This window comes from Neofelis nebulosa, chromosome 1, assembly GCF_028018385.1.
Source record: "Neofelis nebulosa isolate mNeoNeb1 chromosome 1, mNeoNeb1.pri, whole genome shotgun sequence".
NCBI classification, from domain to species: Eukaryota; Metazoa; Chordata; class Mammalia; order Carnivora; family Felidae; genus Neofelis; species Neofelis nebulosa.
The window spans coordinates 176949008-176966622 of record NC_080782.1 but is presented as its reverse complement, the minus strand read 5'-3'; the positions used below and the strand labels follow the sequence as shown (position 1 = coordinate 176966622).

The window sequence follows — 17615 nt, the reverse complement described above, 5'->3', positions numbered from 1 at the left end:
TGTCTCCCTCTCTCTCTGTCCCTCCCCTGTTCATGCTCTGTCTCTCTCTGTCTCAAAAATAAACATTAAAAAAAATTAAACAAAAAATAAATGGTCATTTCTTCTGGTTTGATACTGGGTGGCAATCAGTGAAAGAGGTTGCTATAAGACTTAATTCCTTTACTAGTGTCCTACCCTCCCCTCCCCCAACTCCATCCCTGAAGTACATGTCAAAAACAACCAGGGACATGAGTACGTTTGACATACAAATATCACTTTCCCTTGATTTTTAAAATTGAACTGTGGGAAATAAGAAGTGGCATTAAAGGAGCTGTCACTCCCCGTGTAACTGTTACAGTTAACTGAGAAAACAAGCCCAAATGATTCTCCTGGTGAAACAGTGCTGAATCAAAAGTTGGTCTGACCAGCAACCACCTGGGCCAGGTCTCCACCAAGGAAGGACTGTGTCTGTGGCATGAACCAGAGGAAGGAAAGAGTCCATCTGATCATGCCAGAAACTCTACAGAGGGAATCACATCCCTTGAAGCTCCCAAGGGCAGGGGACCAAGCGGAATGCTCATCTGTAGAGAACAGTTGTTCTGGACTGACAACAGCTACAAAAAATTAAGTAACCAACCAGTTCATGGTGGGTCTAGATGAGGGAGATCTCTCGACTTCTTGCAAGGAAGTGAAAAAAAAACCCATGGGAAAAAAATATTTTAAAGCTATGGGTGTAAATTATAGGAATGTCCAAAACTGGCCAAAAAGAGTAGGGAGGAGAAAAGACATCAGGATTTGGGAGGCATTTATTCATTCATGTGTTCAACAACGTTTATTGGGCACTGACTGGCTCCAGCCACTGATCGAGCTTTGGGTTACAGACCCTTCCCAAATGAGCTTGCACTGCATTCATTAAAATTAATGTCTGCCATTAGTGCATTGCTCGAAGAGAGAAAAAGCCATTCATAATTTGTCCGGGGTGCTAACTCTATGCTTTGCTTTAGGACTGTACTGTCTGTTTGGTCAATGAAACCACCAAAACTCCCAGTAGAGTTTTGCCCATTGATTCATTCAAGTTCAGTTCCAAAAGGCTGTCTAAACGCATCAACTTTCATATACGGAGAGGAAAATTAACACCTACACCTGTTCTGGGGGGTATTAGAAACATTAGCCCACAAAATGGCATCCAAGGCTAATAGTATCACCTTCTCACAGATGAGGAAACTGAAGCTCAGAGATGTTAAATGTCTTGCTCATGCCATGCAGCTATTTAGTAGGAGAGGATTTTGAATCTATGTCAGTCCTCCCAGGCCTGTCTTCCTCCACATGAGAATCCACTGAGCTATGTGAAATCACTTTATAAACTGCAAGGTGTTACATAAATGTAGGTACGTCTATTAACTATTAACTCTTAGTTTATGTTTAAATATCAATTCTTACAGTTGATGAAGTCCCAGTATGATGATTGTCCTTTCATTATTGTTAGTGAACTGATTCCCAAGCACCTTCCTCTCATGTGATTTTTTTCACTTGAATTAATGGTATAGAAACAGGGCCAAAATGTATCCTTTTCTCCATAGATACCTATCACAGAGGTCCTTGTCCAGAAGTGGTCTGTTCTGAAGAATTTGTGTCCTCAAGCTAGACCCAGGCTCTCTGTGTATTATTCTCCTATGTTAAAGATTGGGTTTTTTCTAATTAAGCCACTCCAGCAACAGGAACTCAGTGAGAATGAAAACAGCAGAATCTATACAGTTTCTAACCAATTGCACCTTTGATACAACCCCACAGCTACTAACCAAATTTTCTTTATAATCACTTTCTGAATGTCAAGAAGCATCCTTGGGACAGAAGGGATCTTTGCAGTTTAATTACCAGACTCTAGAAACATACAAATGAATCTTTGGAACCTGAGCAACCACTGCTTTGGGAAATTTCTCTACTGCACATTGATTGGTGGAGCAGTGAGTGATGTCAGGGCCCTGAGTGAATAAATACTGAGCTTCTTTTTTTTTAATTTTTTTTTCAACGTTTTTTATTTATTTTTGGGACAGAGAGAGACAGAGCATGAACGGGGGAGGGGCAGAGAGAGAGGGAGACACAGAATCGGAAACAGGCTCCAGGCTCTGAGCCATCAGCCCAGAGCCTGACGCGGGGCTCAAACTCACGGACCGCGAGATCGTGACCTGGCTGAAGTCGGACGCTTAACCGACTGCGCCACCCAGGCGCCCCAATACTGAGCTTCTTAAAACTTCATTGTTTCCCTTTCTGGGGAAGCTGGAATCAACTCAACTGAAAGAATCAACTGTGATGACTTTCCGACCTTCTGTTGTGCAGAATGAACGAACAGTCTGTTAAGGAGAGTCAAATATCTCATAGACAGTGTGAAAGGAAGGCAGACTATTATTAATGATTCACATTAAGTTTGTAAGGCGTTAAAGACATAAAAATGTTTTAAAATGTTTTAAGTAATAAATGTAATTTATTTATTTAATTTAAATGTAATAAAAGTTTTAAAATGTTTATTCTCTTCTCTAAAGTTTTCTTGCCAGTTACATTTCCCTCCTGTGAGCCTTCTGCATGAAGTTGCGTGCACCGTGAAGGTTACTTTGTAGGTTGGTTCTTAATCACTGTTGTGCAGCTTCACGCTGTAGAGGCTTCCAAAACCACTGTAGTCTTTTTTCAACGTCCATCCGAAGCTACGTGTTTTCTTTCAACCTAAGGGTGTTTTCATGGAAGCTCTTCATTTGTACAGTGTTTTGCAAATTTACCAAGTGCTTCTTCTACAGATGTTCTCGCACTTTGGCTTTCACACCATTAGGAGTTGGGACGGTCCACTGGCGTTTTCTTCGATTTGCAGTTGGAGACAAGGCACCTGAGATGCAGAGAAATGCCCCAAATACTCCACAGCCAGATAGCTAGGGAGTGCTGGAGCCCAATGCCGGCAGCAGTGTTCCCAATAACCTCCCTACCTCTGCAAGGAAACCAGTCTGGGTTCCACGTTGAGCTGTCAGATTTTCCACTTAAAAGTTCCAAGATCTGCTCCGACAGACAAATGATAGCATTATCAAGCTTTATTAACAGAAAGAAAAAGTTCAACTCTCCATTTCCCGTGAGCCCTTTTAGAGCGACCTTTAATTCTTCAAGTAATTTTTTTATTTCGGGCCAGATGGCATAATATACAATCTGTGCCCCCAATGGAACCATGTTTATTTTCAGTCAGCTTAAACTCCTGTGTCCACTCTATTTAGGATATTTCAGATCCATGTTCAAAAGCTGCTTGGCTGTCCAGCTATTTGTCGATTGGTCGGTGGGGGTGAGTGAATTATGCTAAAATAGTGCCAGCTTAGCTGAATTTTAAGGAGGTATTCACGGGAACAAAATGTTTGGAGCCAGCATTCTACTGGGCGTATGTATCTGATGCTAGATCCTGATGTTTTTTTACAGTTACTTAAGGCGATTCTCTTTTTTTTTTCTTTTCTTAAATATGCATCCTTAGCTGGTCTGTCTCCATCAATTTAACACGTCTGAGGGATATTCCACATTCCTGCCATATGATGAGGGATACTGCTGATCCTGTATCCAGCCGCATCTGTAGCACCTCGGCCTCCACCCGGGGTGTTAAACAGATTACTTTTCTATCACTCTTGCCCATACTGAATATGCTGAATGCCGTCCATCTAAACTAGCTAGCCCACTCTCACAGCCTGAGTCTCTATTATCGGCAGCCACAGCATGCATATTTCTATTTAGTTTCCAGTCCTTAGGGAGTCCTCTCTCTGTGCCCTTCCTGAGTCACCAAATCTTTGGATTTTCCCTTTTCTGTTACATCTCCTGAAATGCTCATCTTTGAATGTGTATTCGGAATGGTAACAGATAGCTTTCCCACCGCAGTAACGTGCCCCTGCCTGCTTTGAATTCTGGCACACGGCAACAATGCGATCATCGTATGCATGCTTGCCTGTGTCTTCTGGCTTGTTTTAGTCTCCGTGCAGGTCTTGCTGCAGCTGCCATAAGCACAGTAGTTGACAAGCTGTTCGAAAATGTGTACCCTTCTTCATTCCAAACCCTCGCCTGTTTGCTTAGGATGTGCGATTCCATACCAATCTCGGTTAAGGCACTAGTTAACTATTCCTAAGCTGTCAATACCGGGACCCTTCTATAAACCATCCCATATGAAGTAGCAGATTTGTATTTGCACACTGAGCCCTCTAGTATAGACAATAACAGAGGCGCTAAAATGCCATTGAGAATTATGGCTTGAGGGGTGCAGGTGTGCAATAAACAGACTGGCTTTCCTACAAACAGTGGACTTCATCGCAAGGGCAGATTCAGCATTAGGAAAGAAAGGCGGGAGGGGGTACTGGTCTCTTTGCCCCAAATGCCCTTAGAATGGCACATCTTTTCTTTGCAATTGAATCTGGAAGATGACAAATGCATTCCTGTATTGTTCAAAAATAGCTGATCTTTATTCCTATTTATGTTTTCCAGACTACCATAAAATTGCTAGAGGCATAGGTATAATATACTCGATGTATCCTGAGGATTTTGATCCTTTGAAAGAGAGCAGTTGCCAAGGTGGGGTTCTGGGATATGATTTTGTTTCCTTTCCGGATACATTTTCTTAGGAACAAACAAGCCTTTTGCCAGCTATGATTTACCCAGGAGAAAGCGTGACTAAAAGCATCTCAAGCACAAGAAGCTTTCTCTGACTGGACGGTCAAAACAGGCCTGCCTTGGGGCGCCTGGGTGGCGCAGTCGGTTAAGTGTCCGACTTCAGCCAGGTCACGATCTTGCGGTCTGTGAGTTCGAGCCCCGCGTCAGGCTCTGGGCTGATGGCTCGGGGCCTGGAGCCTGTTTCCGATTCTGTGTCTCCCTCTCTCTCTGCCCCTCCCCCGTTCATGCTCTGTCTCTCTCTGTCCCAAAAATAAAAATTAAAAAAAAAAAAAAATGTTGAAAAAAACAGGCCTGCCTTTCCCCAGGAGCAGACTCACTCAAGTAGCTCTTAATTAGCGATAATTTGCACTTCGACTTGGGAAAGAAGGATGTCACAGCCCTTGACAAATCTTTATCAGGATTCCCATTTTAGAGGCTGAGCAAAGGAGGCACAAGGTCAAGCAATTTGCCAACGGTTGCGGCAAATCTTTTCATCGGTGTTTCCACAGCCCCTGGTATCACAGGGACAAAGACGTGCTCCCACGGAGCTATCAGCAGAAAGAGAGAGCAAAAAGAAGACACTGGTGGAAACACGGCTAAAACCAGAGGCTTACGGTACAGAGAAACAGCCAGGACAGCTTGATACAGGGAGACGGCCGGGTAGAGCCTGCCTTTAAGTGGGCAATGAGATCAGTTGGTAACCAACCCTCCATGTTTACGGGCAGAAAGGAATAACAGAAATAGCCATCCAGTTATTGAAGATGTTTTTACCAAAGGGCTCCTATGTAAATGGCACTGTTCCAGGCATCTTGTGGAAACGTACAAAGAAATACTAATTTAATCTTTTAGGAGTTTTCCGTATAAGCAGCGAAACAGGGCATATAAGCATAACTGAATGCACTCAACCATGAAGTCCCAGTACCTAATGTAAGTACTGGGGCATAGTAGGTGCTCAATAAATGTTTGTCGAACTAATAGCTCTTCACTCACTAGCAAGCCTGAATGTACACTCTGCCACAGTGGTTGTGCATGTGATCTGACTGCCTAAAGTTTACATAGCAGGTTTTAGGGAAATCACACTTAAATTGGTTGTTAGAGAAAGTTTAAAAACATGTTTAACCTTTAATCGTCAATAATTTCTGACTTCCAAAAAAAGTTGCAAATACAGCAAAACAATTCCTATGTCTTTCACTAAATCTTTCTTCATTAAAAAATTGTTTTGTTCCTGTTTCAGGTTTTTACTTAAATTCTAGTTCGTTAACATATAGTGTAATGTTGGTTTGAGGAGTAGGATTTAGTGATTCCTCAGTTACATAGAACACCCAGTGCTCATTACAACAAGTGGCCCCCTTCATACCCATCACCCATTTAGACCATCCTCCCACCTACCTTCTTCCATTGACCCTTGGTTTGTTCTCTATAGTTAAGAGTCTTTCTTATGGCTTGCCTCCCTCTTTTTTTCTTTCTCCTATGTTCATCTGTTTTGTTTCTTAAATTCCAAGTGAGTGAAATCATATGGTATTTGTCTTTCTCTGACTGAGTTGTTTTGCTTAGCATAATACATTCTAGCTCCATCCATGTCATTGCAAGTGGCAAGATTTCGTAATTTTGATGGTTGAGTAATATTCCATTGTATACACTCATCTTCATAGGTTAACATCCTACATAACCACAGAACAATGATCAAAACCAGAAAGTTAACATGGTTACCATACTATTAACTGGTCTACAGACATTCAGATTTCACCAACTGTTCCATTAACAGCCATTGTCTGATCTAGGATACAATACAGGACCACACATTGTATTTAGTTGTCATGTTTCCTTACTTGTAATCTGAATCTGTTCATCAGTCTTTCTTTGCCTTTCATGACCTTGGCACTTCTGAAGAGCACTGCCCCATTATTTTCTAGAATATTCCTCAGTTGGAATCTTTCTGATGTATCCTCTTGATTAGATTTGCATTGTGTCCTCTTTTGGCAAGAATTCCACTGAAGCGTGTTGTGCCCCTATCAAGCACATAATGTCAGCGTGTCTCATTCTGGGTGGCGTTCATTTTCATCATTTGGTTCTGGTGGCACCCGAGTTTCTCCACAGAAAGGCTACCATTTTCCCTTTTGTAATGAATGAGCTTCTTATGGGAAAACACTGAGGTTGTGCAAATATTCTGTTTCTCATTATACTTATGCCCATTAATTTTATTATCCACCCTTGATTCTTGCCTACAATAGTTATTACTGTGGTGTTTGCCAAGTGGTAATTTTCTACTTCAATCATTCCTCCCTCGTTTATTAATCAGCATTCTGCTATAGAGAAGAGCTATTTCTTATCCTATTTATTGATTTAACTGTTTTTAAAATAAAGAAGAGGATTTCATGAAGGCAGGGTGTTTGGTACTAACAGATGGGAGAAAAAAGCAAGCAATGGATGCGTAATGATAACCAGCTTGAGTGAAGGGCCTGTGATCCTAAGTGTCGTTTGCTGAGAGTAGAAAATAAAAGTCTTCTGACAGGTTCTGAGGAGGCAGGAGCACAATCAAACGGCTAGTTAAAGAGGGACATCTTCGGTACAATTGATGGTGGAAGCCTGGCAATGAGTTATAAGGCATCTAAGGACGTCTAAGGTAGGACAGGAGGAGGATGAGTTCATTCATAAAAGGCAAAAAAGGTGCTTCTGTCAACCTTGATGACAAATCAGTGCAAAAAGAATGGTAAGCACTTCCGATGGTGACTGGAGAGGTAATAAGTGCTGGGGATTTTGTAGGAAAATACAAGGGGCATTCCTTCAGTTAGCATTAGCTTCACCGTAAAGCATCCATAAGACGTCCTGGAGTCTGAGAAACGAAGGAGTGTAAGCAGCCAGTGTTGGAGGGCAGGGCATTCCCGAAAGTGGGAGTCTGGGGGGGCCACTGACCCTTTACACCTGATGTTACCTCAGCCAGGGTGAATCATGCTATCTTGGCCAGGTAACGTTGGGCAGGGCCAGAGTGCTCCTGAGAGTAGCTAGCTATTACATAGCTTTCTGCATTATTGCAAAAGAAGAAAGGAAGCATCCAGGGTCTACTGCAACCCCCCGCCCCCACCCCATGGGCCTAGCATGTGGAAATCTGCTCCATGTTCGCAGTTCTCCTCGGCAGTGAGCAGGAGACGTGTGGAGTTGGAGGGAGCACCTGAGGTTAGCCTTATTCCATATTCTCTGCCAGCCTCTCCCCAAAGAAGTCTGGTTAGAGCATCACCTCAGGACTTGAGTAACCCTCCAAGTATCTTGACAAGGCCGGTCCTAGCCCTCCATGTAAATATGCTTGAGATACAGCTTTGGGACAGCAGGAATTTGAACAAACTAAAACTCCTTTCTGTTCTTTCTTTGGTTGATGAGAACAAAGATCACTTCTGTGAATCCCGTCCCGAGCCTTGTAACGCCATCAGAGCATTAGCGCGTTCTCACCACCAGCCTTTATAGGGTGACTAAGCCTGTCTGACAGGCAGCGGTGGCCGAGACTGGCATGTCTCTCTTTTCTCTAACCCTTAATTGAGGGCTAGCCCTAGCGAGTGGAGATCCCATCTTTCAAATTGGTAGGGCAGCGGTAAGGAGATACTCCGAGGAAAACTGCGGAAAACCTCTCAAATTCCTTTGCTGAGACACAGAGCATTGAGTCCCTGGTTGGGCTTTTGTGTGGCCAGGAGGGTCGGGACATTGGCCTGAAACCTGTAGCAGAAGAGAGGGGCAGCCCAGTCACCATTGCACCAACCCCCTGGCTTCCAGAGACTGGATTTTCATTTTTCTACGGAGAGAGAGCACAGTGCTGTGGATTAACAGCAAAGCTTCAGATTCAGACCTGTGCTCACACCTCGGCTCCACCAATAGTCGACTATGTGACCTCAGACAAGCCATCTATTCTATACCTCTGTTTCCTCAACCACAAAATGGTCCTTGGGTAGCACTCAGTGAGTGGCGGCCATGATTAATATTATTGGTGAAACTTGTCCCGTGGCTGTATTCTGATGCTTCTCATCTTGTAGTTCAGAAATCTGGGGTTTTTTCCTCATGATTACTCAGATTGCCTTTTTGCACCCCTGCCATCCACTATTCTCTTATTGTCGGGAAATTGGATAATGTCGACTAGCCAGAGTGTTATCATATGGGTGCAGTTTATTGAGATATCATCTATTTAAAATGTCATAATATAATATTTAAGTATCAGTGGGTAAAAAACCAAAGCAAAGTTCAACAAACCCAAACTACTGCTTGCAACACACAAGTGAAACTTGACTATAGGTTTTTCATTACACTCATTTCACTCTTAACTAATTCACCCCTGTGCCTGGGAGAATCATTCCGGACAGCCACACCACAGCGTGTACTTTGTTTATTTTTACAAGTGCAGTTTAGTTTCCATTATTTGTGATAATTCTTAATAGCATATATTATACAAATAATGATGACCTAGTATTATGAGACCTTCCTGAAGATCACTGTTATTAAGTCTTGCTGAGAAGTGGGGCATGACTGCCAAACTTTTTATAGGAATTACAGGGTTACTGGGCTTAAAGCAAGGTATGGCGGGACCCAGCAGTTCAAGACAAATACGCAAGACTGGTAAAGTCAGGTCTAGAGGAGGGTGTGAAGAAGGAAATTAGTGGACAGGAAGTATTGTTCAAGGGCTAGGTGCCAAGAACCTCATAGAATTTCTGTGAAAGAATCACTTGCATTAATTATGGACTGTGATTCCCTTAAAGTAAGGGTAAGAAGTCTTTGCCCAATCCAGATATATGCCTATACTGAAGAATGAAGGAGTGTGTGTGTGTGTGTGTGTGTCCTCTAATTTCCTGGAAGATCAGAACAAAGATGGAAAGTCAGAGGCACTGTGCTTAAGAATCATCACCAATAGGCAGTGTCTCTAAAAGCCCAACCATGCGTGGAGTTTGGAATCTTGCCCTGAATATTTCTCAGGATTCTTTTGAAATATCCTCTTTGTCAGTAAGTTTCTCGTACAGCCTAGAGAAGGAAGTTATAGGCACGGTGTTACACCAGTTAATATCCACAATAGCTCCGGCGGGAGGGGGGTGGGGGAGTGACATGGGCTCAACCCCTACTTTCTCCCTAAGAAACTAATCTGTGGCAATGCGCTCTTGCCTAGCTTCTGAACATGTGCCCACTAAACCCTTAGAGAGTAGCAACTTGTGCCAGGCAGGTAAAAAATGCTACAGTTTTTATTATTTTATTCCATGTGAAACTCCTAGTGTGTGGAAAGGTGATTAAAACTTTCTACAGCCTGATTTATTTTCATGCCAATTTGCAAGGCTGCCTTAGCATTTCCACATTCCTTATAATTTGAGCATTTATTACCTACTTTACAAGGCACTTGTGTAATATGATATCAGACTTGAAAGTAGTATTGTATGTACAGAAACTCTATTAATAAAAATTACTAAGTAGTTGCTATTTGTTTATAGTAAAAGGAGACTCACTTATACACAAGACGAAAGATTCCTCTGTGCACAGTGACTGAATTAGCAATTTGGAGATTCTTTTTTCTGGTTTAGCTATCTGAGAGACTGACTTCGACAAGCTCCCTTGGACAAACTTATCTCAGCTACTAACTTGTCCCTTCCGATCCAGGTATTTTTGATTTGGACACATGAAAGAGTCTCTATATGAGTTTTACAAAACTTACATCAAGCTATGTTTTAAATCACTGCCCTACAGGGGCGCCTGGGTGGCTCAGTCGTTTCAGTGTCTGACTCTTGGTTTCGGCTCAGGTCGTGATCTCCCTGTTCATAAGTTCAAGCCCCACATCGGGCTCTGCGCTGACAATGTGGACCCTGCTTGGGGTTTTCTCTCTCCCTCTCTCTCTCTGCCCCTACCCCGCTTGCTCTCTCTGTCTCTCTCAAAATAAATAAATAAATAAACTTTAAAAAACTTAAAAAAAAAATCACTGTCCTACAGAATGTTGACCTGGTCAATGCAAGTGCTGTGTTGACCATGAGACCCATATGTAGCTATAATATCCCTTACTCCACTGACAAACCAAATGGAATAAACTGAGTTTAGGTTGCCTCTCTCACAGTGTATTTCCTCTCAAAGCATTTGTAACCTCCCTCTCAGACCTCAAATTCTGTGAAAGAACTGGAACCTAAAATGATCGCCTCAATTGACTCTGTCTGCAAGCGATGCAAATATCCGTCCTCCCCCTGATCCCATTTCCATTCCAGAAATTAAATTAGCAAGATGTGCTGAGTGGATGCTACCCCAGCCCGTGGAGTGTGATCTTACCCAGCCAAGTAGGGTGTGATGCCCAGAGACATTGATGGGCTGTGGCTTCTCCTCCTCTCCCTCCTTGAGTCATCTTCACAAAGAAGGAGCTAAAACAGTGGTTCGCAAAGTTTAGCCCTCAGGCCAGCAGCATCAATAGCATATGTTATAAATGCAGATTCTCAGGTCCCACCCCAGACCTACAGAATCAGAATCCCTGGGGTTGGGAGCCCACTGTATCTTCGCCCTGAGGGTGGAGAAAGACTGATGGAGAGGAATAGTCCCATGCCTGATGGCCAGAGGGTATTTGCCACCAAGATTTCTTCTTAACTACAAATTTGCCCTGAGTCTAAGACCCTAGCATTTTCAAAGAATTCACACGAGGTTTTGTTTATTTGTACACGTTTTTTCTGATGCTCGGCTAAATTATGCCTAATTCAAATCCAGAATGAATTCAGCTTGACCTATTCCCATTTTTTTTTTAGTTTAAAATTCATCGCAATCTTTACCCAACTCCCCCCTGTTTTATTTCCTTCTCAATCAAACATTCACCCACTACTCTTCTGACTAATCCCAACTCATTTTCCATTCTCACAGGAAACAAAAAAACAAAATTAAAGAAATAAATGTTAGGAATACATCAAAGACCACATACAAGGTGCCCATTACACCTTCCTGCTGTAAAGCCTTCCTGGACACACCCCCTCTGAATTTTAATTCTCAAAAATAATTCTAGCAATTGCTTTCACACATGTAACATACATGTGTAATTATGTGTAATGTATGAAAGTCAAGTATTTAATCCTTATGTGGTTCATCCTTGATCAGAGCATTAGGGTTATTGGAGGAAACAAAGAATCTTATCAGTGAGTCTCATAATCCCATTTCTCAGATGAGGAAACTGAGGCACAGAAAGCTTGAATAGATAGAAACATTAGGCAGAAGTCTCCTTTTTGGTTAGCTCAAAATGAAAACCTCTTAACCTCAAATTTCCAATTCAAATACATTATAATCAAATAAATGATTACACTCCATCTCTTGTATTTATGAATAAAATTCGGATTATTCATGTGCACAGTGTGAGACTTGAATGTAATCATTACTATCAGCAGCATTTATTAAGCAGCTAGATAGGATACAGCACTTACCTTTAGTCTATGGGAGTGACAAAGGAAGTAAGAGGTTTTCATCTGTGATCTGGAAAAGCCTAGAGGAAATGGGGGCAAATGAAAATTATACAAATGAAAACACACACAGGTGATATACAAATAAACATAGACTTAAGTGGCAGAGAGATAGTGCTCGCCAAATATTCTCTTTCTTGCCCCACATTCCCAGCCTCCCTTGCAGTTAGATTGGCCACAGGATTAGTTCTAATTGACCGTGAGCAAAGGCCAAGGCACCTGCTCGAGGCACCTGCACGTCCCCTCCATCCCTTTGTTTCCCCTCTATGGCAACCTTGGAGGCCATGTATTCCACATGGTGGAGCTGCAAAATAAGGAGGAAGGGCTGCCCAACCCGCGTTAAGTGCTGACCTGAGAGAGAAATAAAACATTATTGTATTAAGCCTTTGAGAATTGGGATTTTTCTACTGCAGCACCTCATGTTAATTACCCTGACTAATTCAACCTGGAAATGTAAAGCTGTGCTATGCACCTGCACTTCCCCTCCAATTCACACTCCCCTCATCAGGAATGCCCCCTACCACCTCCTTTGTCCATGTAACCGAATCCTAATCTTTTACAACCTAAGTCAAATGCCAAGTCATTTCATTCATTAGACAAATATTTTTGCACACCTAGTATGTATCAGGTATGCATTCCTTCTTGAGGATTCAACTAAGACAGGCACACCCATGCCCTGATTTCACAGAGCTTAGACTACATCAGGGAAGAAAGAAAATCTAACAAGTAATTATACCCCATTCCCCGAACAGAAGTAATTTCTTCCTCCTCTGAGCTTCGGCAGATCCTCGTACACACTTAGCCCTTTCTACCCTCCAGGACTGTTGTTATTGGTAACGTTGTCTCCCTTGCCTGCCAGGTGGTAAGCACTTGGATGGTAGGGGATTGATTTTATTTATGTGTGATTTTATTTATTTATTTATCTGCCACAGCCTTTTGCACGTGGGAGACTCTCTGTAAACAATGACTGAGGACATAGATGGAGGGATATGTTAGGTGTGTGCAAGCAATTGCTAGAATTATTTTTGAGAATTAAAATTCGGAGGGGGTGTGTCCATGGAGACTTTACGGTGACTCTTCAGGAGCATCTGATTGTGATCTAAGAATTGAAAATTAGTATTTTCCTCCAATGTATGGGCACGTAGGAAACACTTCATACATATATTAAATGAATGAACTGAATGAATGGGTTATCCACTTCCGTATTGATCAATGGCTCTCCTGATTGAATGAATTCCTACCCTAAGGTATCTTCAGTAAATGAAGGAGACATACCATGCATTTTTATGGTAAATGAAGACATTTCCAAGCCCACAGAGCAGCTGGAACATTTTTTTATCTTGAAAAATAAATAGACTTTCACTGTTTCTGGTCATTTAAACCAACTCAAATGTAATTTTCTTTATAAAGTAAAACTCGGTTGGCAAAGTTAAGAAGGCTCTTCTTTAAAGTGTGGTGAACTTCTATAAGATATGAACTGGTGATCTTCTTAGGATTCTGCTAATCTAAAATAATTTGCAGGATTGAGAGAAAGTACACTGACTTTCATAGTAATCTAATGAGCTCAATTTTCCAAAGCTTCTACCTTTCATAAAAAAACAAAATGGGGTGCCTGGATGGTTCAATCAGGTAAGCGTCCGACTCTTGATTTCGGCTCAGGTCATGATCTCATGTTTCATGAGACTGAGCCCCGCATGGGGCTCTGCACTGACAGGGCGGAGCCTGCTGGGGATCCTCTCTCTCTCTTTCTCTCTCTCTCTCTCTCTCTGCCTCTCCCTGATCATGCATTCTTTCTCAAAATAATAAATAAATAAACAATTAAAAAAGAAAACAAAGGAAAAAACACCAAAATGAGGACTGAAAGCAGGTATTTTTATACTAAAATTTAGTTCCATTTTAGGAAAACAGTTGGCTAAAATGTTTTATTAAAAATTGTAAGACAGTTGGGGAAATTATATTTTTACTTTGTTTCCCACCATCCTTCACTGTTTTCTGTGGAGGACCACCAAGGATGTGCCATCATTTTGTATGTTATATCTTCCTGTATGCTTTTCTGTTGTTAATGCGCTAACCACTATGTGATATTCTAGGTGAAGTTTTTAACCAGCATATAACAATATCACTTGGGAATATTGGTTAAATAGTCATTTGTATACACTGATTTCATATTTCTAAGCACTAATGTTTTTGCTTTTGAAACGTGACGGCATCTTAAATTTCTACAAGTGGTAATTAAATTATTAAGGCTGGATTCATCCTCCAATAGACATAAAGAGATTACCTTACTCTATTAATAATGCTATTCAGTATATACAAAATAGAAACTGCTGGGGTTTGTTTTAAGGGTCAAAAGAAGCACAAATGTAAGTTATATTAGAGAGAAGTACATAGTACCAGTAGTAACATATGCTAATGACTTGCACCTTTTAATTAACAGAGTTGTTTATCGGGCTCCAGCCAGCCAGGCAGGAGTCTCTCCTATTATTTTTGGAGGCGTACAATCTTACAAATTTAAAGTTGTTAGTTGTTACGTATGGGACAAATCCATGTAATTCAGCTCCGTGTAATTCAGAGGAGCCTTTCCAAGCCTGAAGATTCATTTCAATTGTAGATATTAGTAAGATGTGTATTTTTACCATGTCCTTGCCCACCTGGTCTTGTGTGTTTCCTGATTTCTAGACCACTGTTGACATTGAAACTCATGTTAATTTTGGGCATTCTCAATGATGTGACATGAAATAAATTAGAACTATCCTGAGTGTATGTGTAGAAAACAGGTCGGCTCTTTCAAAATACTTATTTCTATAAATGAAGGAATTAAATTGGTTTTCCTCCCACTGAGGTCTGTCAAAATGAAGGTTTCTTGAGGGCCTATTGCACTCAAATGACTTCAGTTCAAATCCATAGAAAATATGAAGAATGAACAGATGGGTAAGAAACCTGGGTGGTCAAATCAGGCATTTTAGTGGAGTAGATCACAGAGTCCCAGAATATTTTTTTTTCAAGGTTTTAAGTAATCTCTATACCCAACATGGGACTTGAACTCACAATCCTGAGAATAAGAGTCTCATGTTCCAGTGACTGAGCCAGACAGGTGCCCCACAGAGTCCCAGAGTTGTAAAGCTAGAAGGAACCATAAACAGCTACATGGATGTAGGACTTATGGCTGAGCAAGCAAGAGGCTGTGGTGAAGTAATGACATAAGCTAAGGTTACCGGCTAAGAAGTCAGCTTGAAGCAAAGTCTGAGACCTACTTCGGGTCAAGGGATCTTTCACCCATCAGGCCTCCTCCTTCAATATCTTGAGTGAAATCTGTCTGTGTGAAATCCCCATCTAATTGTTTTCCAAACTCTCTGCTAATAGGGCCATGGTTAACAATGGCATAGCCACTCAATGAAATATTACGCAGCCATTAAAGATAATATTTATGAAGGCCAAGTAATAACACAGAAAAGTGGCCAAAAGGTAATGATTTTTAAAGAAAAAAAGGAGCAGAAAATAAAGCTGTGTATGTAGTATAATGACAATTTTCTTAAGTTTATTTATTTATTTTGAGAGAGATGGAGAGGGAGAGGGCGCTCGTGAAAACGGGCTGGAAGGGCAGAGAGTGAGGGGGAGAGAGAGAGAATCCCAAGCAGGCTCCTCACTGTCACTGCAGAGCCTGACGCAGGGCTCGAACCCACCAACCGTGAGATCATGACCTGAGCCACAGTCGGATGCCTAACCGACTGAGCCACCCAGGGGCCCCACATATCCTGGTTTAAAGTGGAAAAGTAAAAACTGTTCTGCTTTGTTCAAAGACGACTAAGGCAAAGTCCTTTTACCGTGGGTCTAAAGATGTTTTCTGGAGCAGAATAAACACTCAAGCAGAGAGTACAAGCCATCTACTCGGGAAGTTGAAATGAGGGCGCTAGTGGGCTTTTTTCAGGGAGCGGGGACTGGCCCAGGAGTCTAGAGAATGACCCGGGACCCCACACTCAGCGTGTGCCCTGGAAGACAGGCGTATTGAACAGGAGCCAGAGAGGGCATTTCTCCCAGAGAAGACAAACCCATAACTAGAATTCTGCCCAAGCACCAGGGAGCAGACTTGAGCGTTGTGCAGACAGGCTCCGGATCCTGAGAAATGAGGGCCTGACTGAAAGGGGAACTCCTGTGCTCCTCGCATCGCTTGGTTACTCATTTAAATAGTTACTATGAAACCTTCTGAAGCAGTCCGCTTTCCCTATCCCTCTGCTGACACTGGATCCAGAACACCGTCTCTTCCGTCCTGCCGTTCAGCCCTTCCACGTTCTCTCCAGTGTTGGATTCCCAATGGCCTTTCACTTGGCCTCCTTGCTCTCCCCGAGGTGGATGCTAACATTTCTTTTCTAGCAACATTATTGAGGCATAGCTCACCGGAAATGAACTGCCCATTCTTAAAATCTGCATTTTGAAGAGTTTTCACAAATTTATAGACCCATGAAATCACAACTGCTAACAAGACCCTAACTTTCCATCACTACAAAAGATCCTTCATGCTTCTTTGCTTTCCATCCCTTCTGGCCTCCCCCCTCCCCCAACACCTCTCCGCACTTCACTGGTTGCCCAGTGTTCATCTGCTTTCTGTTATTATAGATTACCTTTCATTTTCCAAACATTTGTTATCGGTGGAATAATACAGTATATACTCTTTCGTATCTGTTTTATTTAACTCCCAATAATGGTTTTGATATTCATTCAAGTTGTTAAAGGCATCAGTAGATGGTTCCTTTTTATTGGTAATTAGTATTTCATTGTTTATCTGTTCACCAGTTGATGGACATTGGGGTTGTTTCCATTTGGGGGGTATTCCAGTAAAGCTGCTATGAAAACTCAGTACGAACGAGTCTTTGTGTGGACATAATGTTTCCATTTCTCTTGGGTAAATGCCTCAGGGCGGGGTGGCGAGGTTACATGTTAGGCGTAGGTTTATACCTTTTGAAGAAAACACCATTTTCCCTTTTAGGTACCCAGAGCAGTGTACGAGAGGTCCAGTGGGTCCACATCCTTGCCATCACTTGGTATAGTCTTAAGCCACGCTGGCAGGGACATACGGGCATTTCGTGGTGGGTCATGCATCCCATCCTGGGCTCCCTGTAAAAGAAAGCCCAGAGGAAGACTGCTAGCACCCCTACTACTCCAGCTTTTCGAGTGGATGGTTTGTTCTTCTATTTCAGTGTTTGTTCTGCTCTAGAAACATCTTTAGACTCTCCATAGGAGGGCTTGGCTTCTGCCTGAAAATGATACCAAATGCTTCTTTTCTAGAGCTTCCTCTTCTGTCCTAATCATGAAGCAAGTCAGCACTCATTGACTTTTTTTTTTTAATTTTTTTTTAACGTTTATTTATTTTTGAGACAGAGAGAGCCAGAGCATGAACGGGGGAGAGTCAGAGAGAGAGGGAGACACAGAATCCGAAACAGGCTCCAGGCTCTGAGGGGTCAGCACAGAGCCTGACACGGGGCTCAAACTCACAGACCGTGAGATCATGACCTGAGCCGAAGTCGGATGCTCAACCGACTGAGCCAC

The 17615-nt window shown here is 42.2% G+C and overlaps 1 long non-coding RNA gene across 1 annotated transcript in view; it reads right to left on the bottom strand.

Moving 5' to 3' along the window:
- Positions 1-4986: 4986 nt before the first annotated feature.
- Positions 4987-17615, bottom strand: part of LOC131483573 (uncharacterized) — a 31642-nt gene continuing 19013 nt past the window's right edge. The window contains exons 4-6 of the long non-coding RNA XR_009247777.1: positions 12036-12094; positions 10909-10997; positions 4987-7468 (exon numbers count right to left, since the gene is read on the bottom strand). This is a non-coding gene — a long non-coding RNA (uncharacterized LOC131483573). The remainder of the gene's footprint in view (positions 7469-10908; positions 10998-12035; positions 12095-17615) is intronic.